The 12,759-nt window shown below is 38.0% G+C and overlaps 2 protein-coding genes across 3 annotated transcripts in view; one reads left to right on the top strand and one right to left on the bottom strand.

Annotated features, from left to right (window-relative positions):
* Positions 1-12,759, top strand: part of spra (sepiapterin reductase a) — a 30,428-nt gene that overhangs the window by 9,046 nt on the left and 8,623 nt on the right. The window lies entirely within an intron of this gene.
* The window catches only part of nup214 (nucleoporin 214), a 319,628-nt gene continuing 309,592 nt past the window's right edge, over positions 2,724-12,759 (bottom strand). For both annotated transcript variants that reach the window (XR_007896211.1, XR_007896210.1), the window contains exon 36: positions 2,724-2,734. The gene's annotated coding sequence lies outside the window, so the exon portion shown is untranslated. The remainder of the gene's footprint in view (positions 2,735-12,759) is intronic.

Raw genomic sequence — 12,759 nt, forward strand, 5'->3', positions numbered from 1 at the left:
AATGAAAGTTTACTTTTTGTAACTCCTCATTGTTCATCGGACTCTAACCAAAAACATGTCACAAAGCTTTTTTTGCTGCTCATGGTGCCGATAATTGGCTTGACCCGGTATCGCTGTCTATATTTTGTCTTGTGTCCATACTTTTGAGTATTTTAACATTTACAGATTGACCCTCATTGACTTTCATTGTAAGTGTCTCACTGGAACACAGATTTTTGCTTTTTTAAAGGAGGGACGAGTCGAAATACATTTTTGTGGTAATCAACATTATGCCACAAATGCTGTTTGAGCTTAACTTGTATTGAACCCAGAATATTCCTTTAAGATCAAATGTAGTATATAAAGACTTTATTTGAATGACTCTAGCTTAGCGAATGTAAAATTTTGCTAAAATTATTCAGAAATTAAGGACATATTTCTCATTCTCTGAAGTATATGGGTTTTCAAAACGAAGTAAAATATCATATGGTTCTATTTGGTTTTATGAAATTTTGTTGTCGTCCATTTTGAAGTCAATCCAAAAACAAACAAAAACAAAGAATAGGGGCAATGAAGAACATTTATTTTTATGTCTTAAACCGATGCGCTGCAAAAAGTGCACATCTCACATGGTATGGATATCTACTGATGGTCGCATTTACCTGATAGTATCTGTGAGTGATGTTAGAAATAATGTATTTATATGGTAATGTCCAGATTTTTTGCCATAATAAGTAGTGAGGTTTAAGCCATTTTGTTTTACATGGAGGGTTGGAGCCAACATTGTTGGAATTTCTTATGAAATTATTATTAAAACGTGTATCAAGAATGGAGAGACTATTTTCGAAAGGTTGAGGATTTTATAAGTTTATATTATTAGTGTCTACAACTGAGGTTTTGGTTAAGGTTAAAATGCCACTGGGGATTAGAGCTGGGTATCACCAACAATTTCACGATACGATACGCATCACGATATAGAGGCAGTGATGCGTTACATGTTAATTTTGAACTGAATTCCTCCTGAGCATAATTAGGGGTTCAAGCGCTTAGCGCTGAAACCCTATTGTAATTGTTACGATTTTTATTAGGGGTTCAAGCGCTTAGCGCTGTAACCCTATTGTAATTTAAGATTTTTTATTATTATTATTATTATTATTATTAGGGGTTCAAGCGCTTAGCACTGAAACCCTATTGTAATTGTTAAGATTATTATTATTATTATTATTATTATTCCGCCATAAAAATGATCGGGCAGAACAAACCGTAAGGACTAGAGACTTGAAACTTGGTCAGATGGTAGTAGTATTGTTCGCTACTCAAACACAGACTCGGCGAAATCGGTCAATAGGGGGCACTACAGTGAACAAAAATGTGGAACCGCTCATAACTCCTAGACCGTTTGTCGTAGACTCAAATGCTTTATACCATTGGAATCCTTGGCTCAAAACAAACAACGTATATCTCCGATTTAATTTCCGCCTGTAAAAAATTTCCGCCATCTTGGATTTTTCATAAAACCTACTTTTGCGAACTAGTCCTAGGTTTTTCGTCCAATCGGGACCAAACCAGTACCAAACGATTCTATGAAGTCTCAATATCAAAAGTTATCAAAAAAAGTTTGAACTTTCGACTCGAGCTAGCTACGGTATGCGAAAACATCGGAAGTAGGAGTGGCCAATGTTACGTAAATGGCTATAACTCTTGAAGGAAATGGGATATCTTCACCAAATTTGGCATGCCTATGTAAGAGGTCAGTCTTTGGTCGCCCAGAAAATTTGGCGCAGTTTTGCCACATGGTGGCACTATAATACCAAAACAACTTAAAATTGGCTGTAACTATGAAACCGTTAATTCTATTAACTTCAAAATTTGCATACATTGTCTTTGTATCAGCTGCCATCATTGTCTGTATGGACATTCATGTATGTTGAAAAACATGGCCGCCATTGGCCAATCAAATTTCAGCAGCTATTACACAAGGTTAGCAATGACCAATAAGAATGAAACTTGGTGGACCTATTTGACTCTTGGTCTGAGAGGGTTTTGCAAAGTTTTAAAAAAATCAGCCACTAGGTGGTGCTATCACGATTTCAGTAGGTGTTAATAGTTGTATATAATGCAGTGCTGTGAAAAAACACAAGTAATATATATCACCCGATAGCTCTTCTCATTCTAAACAACTTTGCCTCAAGAAGCATTGGTGTCTGTTAAACCGTTCGGTACATATTTCAGATAACGTCCAAAACCTACTTTTGCGAACTAGTCCTAGGTTTTTTTGCCCGGTCGGAACCAAACCAGTGCAGAAATATACTCTGGAGTCTGATTATCAATAATTATTAAAAAAAAAAGTTGAAATTTCAACTCACGGTTGCTAAGGGGTGCCAAAACGTTTGAAAAGGGCGGGCCATTTTTACTAAAATGGCTATAACGCCCGAACGAAATGAGATATTTTCACCAAACTTGGTACACATGTGTATGTGCTCAGTCTGAGGTCACAGTAAAAACGTGGCATTTGGCCACTTGGTGGCACTATAACAGGGAAAAAAACAGGAAAACAACTCTAACTACACAACCGTTAGTCTGATTGAGTTGAAAATCGGCATGCAGTGTCTTTGTCCAAGGTGCCATGACTGTCTATGTCAGGGGTGTCAAACTCAGTTCCTGGAGGGCCGCAGCCCTGCAGAGTTTAGTTCCAGCCCTGCTCCAAAATGCCTGACTCCTGAAGACCTTGATTAGCTGCTTCAGGTGTGTTTAATTAGGGTTGGAGCTAAACTCTGCTGGACTGTGGCGCTCCAGGAACCGAGTTTGACACCCCTGGTCTATGAGGACATTGGCGTATCTCAAAAAATATGGCCGCCATCGGCCAATGAAGTTTGAGCACCTATTAGACAAGGTTAACGGAGGCCAATCAGCACAAAACTCGGTGGGCCTATTCGACTCCTGGCCCTAGAGGTCTGTGAGAAATTTTAAAGAAATCGGCCAATAGATGCCGCTAACGAGTTTTACGCCTCTGTAATCACTCTCAATACACACAATGGCTGTGTCCCAATTCAAAGGCTGCATCCTTCCAAGGACTCGGACTTCAAAGGCCATGCCTTAAAAGGTCACGAAGGTCAGACGGAGCATTGTTAATTGGGACAGTCTAGCCTATGGAGGACTGTTCTTGTCGCCTAACAACTGTGACAGCTGCCGAGTGACTAACGTTTGTACTGGACTTTTTTGAAAGTTATATTAAACCGTCTGAAAACAAAACAGGGTTCACAAACTGTCTAAATATTTTCACTATGGTCCATTTCTGTATATAATAAAGAGTATAAACTATATATAATCGATTCTTAGTAATATATGTCAACATTTGAACCACTTTTTTTTTTTTTACATTTGTATCATTAGATATTTGAGTAAGTTGAAACCCAGTACTTACGTTTTAAAAGTGTAATTCGGCAATTTCTCTCAAAAAAATCCTGTCGTCACTGCCACGCAATGAATTCTGGGGTAAGCAAGGCCGCGAAGGATCCATCTGTTGTATCCTTCATTTCACGGAAGGATGCATTTGGAAGGGGGCCTGAGTAGCTCAGTGGTAAAGACGCTGGCTACCACCCCTGGAGTTTGTTAGTTCGAATCCCAGGGCGTGCTGAGTGACTCCAGCCAGGTCTCCTAAGCAACCACATTGGCCCGGTTGCTAGGGAGGGTAGTCACATGGGGTAACCTCCTCGTGATCGCTATAATGTGGTTCGTTCTCTGTGGGGTGCATGGTGAGTTGAGCGTGGATGCCGCGGTGGATGGGGTGAAGCTTCCACACGCACCATGTCTCCGTGGCAACGCGCTCAACAAGCCACGTGATAAGATGCGCAGGTTGACGATCTCAGACACGGAGGCAACTGGGATTCATCCACCGCCACCCGGACTGAGACGAATCACTATGTGACCACGAGGACTTAAAAGCACATTGGGAATTGGCCATTCCAAATTTGGAGAAAAAAAAATAAAGAAAAAGGATGCATTTGGAGGCCACATTTGAAGGAGCATTGGGACAGCCTTTGTCGTGCAGCAGTGACTCAATCGGCCTTCGAATGTGACTTTTGAAGGATGCAGCCTCTGAATTGGGACGCAGCTATAATTCATATCATTTGTTAGATCTCCTCATACTGAACAACTTTGCCTCAAGAACCACTGCTGTCAATCAAATCTTTCATTAAATATTTACAATTATGTAAAAACCTACTTTTGTGGACTAGTCCAAGGTTTTTCGCTCAACCTCAATAAAACCAATGCAGTACAATTCTCTGGACTCTCTAGGTCAATAATTATCAAATTTGTTTTTTTAACTTTACCCTTCGGGTAGCTATAACAGTGTCATTTAGAAAATGGGCGTGGTCAAGTGTACAAATAAGCCCATAATTCCTAAACAAGAACTCAGAACTTCACGAAATTAGGTGAGCACATGCAACATATTATTCTAAACAAGCATGCAGACTTTTATGGAGATCGGATCATAGTTGGCGCTATGAGCTTTAAAAACCATGTATTTCCATAAAGATAAGAAAAGCAAAATATTGAAATAAATATGTCTGTTACCAAAAAGCTAATTACTTTTATTACTTTCTGCTTTTAAAGTGTTTTATGCTACCCTTACTATAGTTGAAAATATTATGTCTCAAAATCAAATAGTGTGTGCAACAGGTAAGGCAAAGCCTCTAGGATTAAACAACTTGATTCTTAACACAAGTCAAACAACTCGCTTCAACACACTGTTCTTCTGTTCAAATGAAGAGTTGTATAATAATCGTAACATGAAACTGTAATTTGTAAATTCAATACTAAATAGCCCATATTATTTACACTTTATTTATAAATAGTCTAAGATGGGGTGGGTAAAAATATTGTTTTTCAGAGTAATCGCGATCTTCATTTGAATAATCTCGATATCGATTCTTAAATCCCAAGATCGATCTTTCACTCAATGCGCAACCCTTTACTACAATGAGAGGAAATCACTCGCATTTGCAACCAAATTTCGTGCTATGCGACTAAAGTGAATATATTTGGCAACTGGCTGGTAAATGTTCAGATTTCACTCACCAGTGATTGTGTAGTTTAGTCGTGAAGTGTTCAGAATATGTTTTGAATACATTTATTTGCTAATTTAAAATTAATATTTTCCTAATGTACCTAGTTAAAAGCCCCTGTATAATTAACAACATTAGCTGGGAGATCATTTCTTTTATATGTAAGCAAAATGGACATTATAACTGAAATTAACCCATATGAATTGATATTGAATACCAGACACTTCATCCAATTCAAATAGACAGTATATAGGCTATTTACAATCCATAAACCGTAAAATTCGAACTGCCAGTTTTAAAGTCCGGATTTAAACTCCGTGCACATCCTAAAATTGCCTGAGATCATTTGCAGCGCTTTCATGAAACAACAAAACTGCTTGCAGGCCACTGACACACAGAAGAAAGAGAACTCTTCATATGCGGGTGTAGCAGGTGTCTAAGGTATTGGCAATAAATGAATTGCTGTCGGACCAGATAGATTTATCAGAAGATTTAGAGACCGAGAAGGAGGTAGAGGGTTGTGATGAGAAATAACAGACAGGTTGGATGTGAACTTGGAATGTTATTTTGTTTCATTTGATATAAAGTGAAAATAATAAAAAAAAATAAAAGTAAATTACAATATCATACAAACAATATACAATAAAGATTAACAATGTAAACTTTCCCTTGAGTGCACTTTTACCCCGAAAATATACACAGGCCGGTATTTTCAATATCAGAATGAAATTAAAGAAAATAAAAGAAATAACTTATCTCTCAAAGTATCACAGCTGTTTCAATGTATAAGGATCTCAATATCAATCAAATTGGTTATGGGTAACCATACACCATCAATAGTTCAATGTTCTGTAAAATACTGATCAGTTTCTCCTCTTTTTCCTTATTTGTCAATTCTCTCCAGGAAAGGAGCTAAATAGTTCTCTAAATTGGAATTGTCTTTCATAAAGCAGGGCTGATGAATGAAAGGAAAGTATCCTCTTCTTTATGATTTGTTGTCCTCATTTCACTGTACCAGTGTAGTATTTGGGTGGCTCGCCATTAAATGTGATGTTTCGGCTCACAGGAGTAACACAAACCGTAGAACCAAGAAAATAAGAAAAATAAGAAAAACACAAGGAAGGAAAAAAAAACCTGGCCTGATCACAGACCAGGGCATTCATTTAGTGGATTTAAGAATAATTTCACATCAAAGATCAAAAGAACTAAATTAAACAATTACACATACAAATACAAATACCATTTTTACAAGAAATGATGTATTATAGTCGTTTACCTCTGTTAATTGTTTTATTCTTACACAGGCGCACGTGACCAACAATGGCGTCAAAAAATGACATAAAAGAACCATTACAACACAAAGTAGTTCATATGACTCATGCATTTTATTCAAACCCACTTGAAGATGTGCAATAGCTCTGTGAATCACAAAAGGCTGTGTTTTATAAGTAAATATATAAAATGCACACGCAGCTCCAGCGCGTTATTGAATGGCGCTGCTCTGTTTACACACACACGCTCACGGCTATATTTAGCCTTCACGTGGTGCGCAATATTTGAGCGCTACTCACGAACAACACCTCAGATGTAGATGCTCAATAGTTTGGTTCTTTTATATGCATTTAGAACGGCACCAGAGGTGCATTTGACCAGAATTTGAATAAGAAGCGAATTAAACTACTGTGAACTTTCCTACAAACAGACACATACAGGACTTCCTGGAGAGTTCAGAATGTCAAAATAAAAGCGTGAGGGTTTAAAAGTTAAAGGTGTGACGGAGAGACTCACGGAGGCAGAGATATGAACAGATGCAGGGTTTATTGAACAGATGATTGAAACAGTAATGTAAACATTGTGAGTAAATCCAGTTGAGCAGAGTGGCAAACAGCAGGTGAGTAATATCCAGACAGGTTATAGACACGATGAACAGATAACTCACAACAGTCTTATGATACTTGCAGGCAATAATGAAGACACAGGTATGTTTGACATAGTAGAAAGGTCTGGAGTCTCAGAGATACTATCGATAAGAACAGACAAAGAGTGTGTGTGAAAGTGGGGTATATATGCAGTCCTTGATTAGACACTAATGATATGCAGGTGCGTGTAATCAGAGCTCAGGGGAGAGTGAGCGCTTTGAGGAAGAAAGAGAGAGACCGGTGGATCCGTGACAAAAGGTGCACGATTGAAATATATTACTATTATAATAATATTTAAGTTGAATGGGTTCCAAAAAATAACTGTGTGAATGAAAAGTGAGCTGATATCTTACAACTAAATTGAACAAAAAAGAGATCTGAATCCTTTAAAGTCCAGAAACAAATGGAAAAAATTTTGCAAAAAAAAAAAAAAAAAAAACGGCTTCTTTTCTACTGATGACTTATACTGGAATTACTGTTAATTTTGCTGCTACATTATCCAGTATACTAGTTAACCGTAAAGTTTTTCTTAATAAGATATATATTTATATTGAAATAATGTGTAGTTAGAGATTTGTGTTTCTTTACATATTAAAGAGTACACCCAATTATTTCCACACAATAATGTAAAGATATTCTAAACTGATTATGCAAAAAAAACAACACTGGTATCAGATCGGGATCACTATCGCTATCGGCCGATACTGAGGTTTCCGATATCAGAATCGGATCGGAAGAGAAAAAGTGGTATCGGTGCCTCCCTAGTACATTGTGGGCATTCAGAAAATAAGCTGGCATCTTTCCAACTGTAATCGTGCATTTATTAAATTATATTATTGCTTGTGTACTGAAAACAAAGATAGACAATACACACTGGCTTTGCATATTACAAACACAACCCAAAGCAGCAGCTCTCTGGCGTGGTAAATGGTGTTGAGTGGATTTTTTATTTTTTTTTGTGCCAGTAGAAACGTACATTTACAGTAGCAGAGCGGGAGCAGGCTGTTCCCTGTGAGTGGCTTTGAGCTGATTTCTTCCGTGCCAGTGGAAACGCAGCCTTACACAATCCCTTGCGTCAAACGCTGCGTCTGAGCTTTCCCTGGTTTGTAAAAGTGCCCTACCAGGGAAAGCTCCGGCAGAGCGTTTGACGCGTGAGACTGCGAAGGGTCATTTGGAAAGCGTGTACCACAAAGGGAATAGGCGGTCACGGACAGAGGCTATTTAAAATATATCTTTTTGACAATGAACCAGTAAACATTGAAACTCTTCTCCAGGCTCTCTCTCCACAATAACTATCTTTTTTGCTGGACAGAGAAGGATAACAGAGGACAGTGAATGAAAACTCTGCATGGTTGAGTTTGTCAGCCACATTTGTTTTCGGTTTCTCAGCGCACCTAGTTCCGCCTCTCCGAGATTCCCATTGGTCAACGGATGCCTACACAGAGTGCGTTGCAGCAAAAGTTGAAATGTTCTTAACTTTTGGTCGCATGACGGAGCTTCACTATCGCAAACCCTTGCATTTTCCCTCTCCGTCCATCCGACGCAGCATCCCTATTGAAATCAATGCATTCACAGCGTTCTCTGATGCAGCGTTAACTATAGTGTGTAGGCGCCCTAAAATGTCCTACATCATAGGATACTTAAATTTGCACCCCAACTGACCAGAAAGATGAAAACGAATCAAGACTAGAAAGCAAAAAGTGTAACTACGAATGCATGGAGAGAAAAAAAAAAGAAAGAGAGAGAGAATGAAATGAACAGAAATCAGAATGAGCTTTGAGCTTTATTGCCAAGTATGCTTACACATACAAGAAATTTGTCTTGGTGACAGAAGCTTCCAGTGCACAAACAATACAAAAACAAGACAGAGATAATAATAAAAAAATGGAAGAGAAGAGAAAATATAAGTAAATATAGAAATACACAATAAGAGTTATATATATATATACACGTATGTACAAATACAAATCTGTTATATACATATGCGAGGGAATGTATGGCAGACGAGGTATGGTATGTTGGATAAATATAAATAGACTAGGCTGTGAATTGCACATAATTATTGCTCAATGGGGCAGTTATTAACTGTTCATGAGATGGATAGCCTAAGGGAAAAAACTGTTCCTGTGCCTGACGGTTCTGGTGCTCAGAGCTCTGTAGCGTCAGCCAGAGGGCAACAGTTCAAAATGGTAATGGGCAGGGTGAGTGGGGTCCAGAGTGATTTTTCCAGCCTTTTTCCTCACTCTGGAAGTGTACAGTTCTTGAAGGGTGGGCAGGGGGCAACCAATAATCCTCTCAGCAGTCCGAACTGTCCTTTGTAATCTTCTGATGTCTGATTTCATAGCTGAACCAAACTAGACAGTTATTGAAGTGCAGAGGACAGACTCAATGACTGCTGAGTAGAACTGTATCAGCAGCGCCTGTGGCAGGTTGAACTTCCTCAGCTGGTGAAGGAAGTACAATTTCTGCTGGGCCTTTTTCGCAATGGAGTCAATGTGGGTCTTCCACTTCAGGTCCTGTGAGATGGTAGTGCCCAGGAACTTGAATGACTCCACTGCTGCCACTGTGCTGTTTAGAATGGTGAGGGGGTCAATGTTGGGGTGTTCCTCCTAAAGTCCACAATCACATCTCCACTGTTTTGAGCGTGTTCAGCTCCAGGTTGTTTTGACTGCTCCAGTGAGCCAGCCGTTCAACCTATCCCATCCCAGAGAGGGCTGAGCCCCTACCCTCAAAAATCCCATAGGTCTTAAGCTTTTGTATATTGACCAGATATCAAGGTCTATTAAAATACAGTAAGGTCTATGCACAGCATCCCAGTCATAATCATGATAATTGTTTTTTTTTTTTTATAAAAAAGCCCAGACACCTCATCCCGCGGTGACAAAAGTGAGTTTGTTGGTGTGTTCAATGATTGATGTATCCAGTTGTCCAATTGCTTGAAGAGAGATTGCACTGAAATAAACATGCAGCAGTCAGATGTTTCTTAGAAATATTAATGTACTTAATTGAAAAGATTAGAATTTGTCTGGCAAGCTGGGGCCAGATTCACGGATTCCTAAAAGGTAAGATGTTTGATGAATTTACTGGGTTGTTTCAAATGTGATGCATTCTGTCATGTTGAGTCAGAAGTTATAACGGACTGTTTTCATAGACCAGAACATGTTTTTGACTGTTGTGTTTTATGTTATTTTATTTTTAGCTTGTAAACCATGTACATTTTAAGAAATTTGTTAATTTCTCATGTTTATTGCTCATGGATATAAAATAAATATACAGCTTGAATATTTGATTTGCACATGTGGGTGGGTCTGAAATGAGATTGGTCAACCTGCGCTGTCCTGCCTCAATAAAACCCATCAGAATGAGTTCAACATGACACAGCTCTACAGATGGATTAATCCAATTTTTAATTCAGAACATTAACATTCTTCCAAATGTTAGACAGTTGTATATTTCTTACAACTCTGCTCTTGCATATAAAGCAGCCAAAAAATGGATTTATCCGACAGCCCCCCAACTGAATGCAGCAAAATATATGATGGTGTTGCAATAATATGATGTTGTGCTGCAAATTATGAATGAGCCCTCAGATGAAATGTATAATGTTATAATACAACTATTGCGAGTTTTGTGAGAGAAAATGTGTGCAATGAAAAGAGTGAAGCTTTAAAGACATTATTTAGGCTATGCACAAAGCATAATCCTCAATTTTGAATGTGTGAAGATGTGATGTGAATTTATTAAATGAAGACTACACAGTTAAAATTACATTAAATGCGAGTGGTCTAATGAAATGGAATGCTTTGGTGCACATTGTAATTGCATATTATTTTGGTTTTTGTTGATGTTGTGAAGGTGGTGTTTCCCTCTCCATAAATAGGCCTAAAAATTGCTTCATTATGTGGGAAGTCATGTCAAGTCTCTTGGTAAATTTATTGACGTGCAGATTTTACATAATAAAGGATAATAAGATTTGTTTCGGTCAAGAACGACTCGGGTTCCATTCAGAAGTGACCATCCCTATGCCCTATTCCCTTCTAAGACTTGACCATTTAAGAGTTTTGGAGGGCTAAAAGGTTTTGGGCTTAAAAATAACAGCAATTCGGACATCACTTTTAAGTCATTTGTATTTGGAACAACACTGCAGCTTGGCTACCATGATTGTTCTCCCTTCAAAGTGCCCTGTAGAGGCATCATTTATGCCATTTGACACGCAATGTCAGTGTTGACTAGGGCTGAAACGATTAGTCGATGTTGATAAAAAATTGTCGATCGTTTTTGTTGTCAAATAGTCATTTGAGCTCATTTAACGTAACATGGGGTCACATTAAACTCTAATGATGACGTGTGAGAGCAGCACTGCAGTTCACGACTGACTGAGGAGAGGAAGAATTACACAGCTCACAGTCCAGATGAACTCTAAACTTTCCAAACAGCTTCAGCTGATGTAGATCACAAAGTATGAGGGAAATATAATGCAAAAATACAAAATAAGTAAATACAGAAGCACTCTCGTTGTGGAATAAGTGGAGCCGGAGGTGTTCCCAGTGTTACATCTTTAATGCAGTTATATTTAATGTGTTATAGCTTTATTAAACTTCAAATAATACAGAAGCAGATCATGTAAATAACTTCAAACTCTGAAACGGTCATTTCTCTGTGCGGTCAGCGCCTCTTCTATGAGTTGTGTGAATGTCCCGATCTAAGGGGGAGAGATTGAAACTGCACCCAGCTGATGCACACTCTGTCACGGGACGCTCATCCATCGAGCACACACGCTTAATGCAGCAAGATTATAACGTGATGGCTTGCGACTTATTGAATCACAACACGTGTCATTGTGCATTTCTTATCGTGTAGAAAATTGCCAATACGCAGCTTTAATAAGAGAGAGTTTGTTTTTTTGAGAGTTAAAGATGGATTGAAGTGAACAGAAAGGTGAGAGAGGAATAGTCTTCGCCCCATTATACACTGCAACAAAATACATTTTTGATTTGGCTTGTTTTCCAATATAAATATCTAAAAATCCTTTAAAAAATAAAGATGCATTTGTAATGTTCGGCTTAGCAGTAACAGGCAGATGAAGACGATGAAGTGTGAAGAACCAAAGTGCAGTTTATTTACAACATGAAATCCACAAAACTTAAATCCAACGTGAAAACAAAACAGACAAACAACTAGACTTGACTAACTACGTTACACAAAACAATACTTGATAAAGGACAATGGCAAACATGAGGGCTTATATACATGGACATGGGCAAACACATGACAATGACAACCAATTAACAGACAGAACTGTAAACAAGATAATAAGACTAATAAACTATAACCAATGAAAAGGCAAGACTGCTAACAAGAACTCAAACAATGAACCAATGAAAACAAGACACATGAACAGGGGAAACATGACAAGATCACATGAGGGAACAGGAAATCACATGACATGAACACATGACTATAAAACAGGAACTAAACTTCCAAAATAAAAGACATGAACAAAAACACATTTAAATGTGACAGCATTCACCTGAGAAGCAGCATATAAGATATTTAGACTTGCTTTTAGAGAATAGATCTTGAATACAAGTATATTTTGTCTTTACTGCACTCGCAGAAGTATGAACAAGTGAAAAAATACAATTATATACAAAATATATTTATATTTAAGATACAGTCTAAATACCTTATGTTGCTTCTCAAGTAAATTTGTCTTGTTTTAAGGATTTTTAGACCAATTTAAATGGAAAACAAGATAAAACACTTGATAACAATAGGATTTTTTGCAGTGA

Source organism: Myxocyprinus asiaticus, chromosome 4 (assembly GCF_019703515.2).
Source record: "Myxocyprinus asiaticus isolate MX2 ecotype Aquarium Trade chromosome 4, UBuf_Myxa_2, whole genome shotgun sequence".
In the NCBI taxonomy this organism is placed as follows: Eukaryota; Metazoa; Chordata; class Actinopteri; order Cypriniformes; family Catostomidae; genus Myxocyprinus; species Myxocyprinus asiaticus.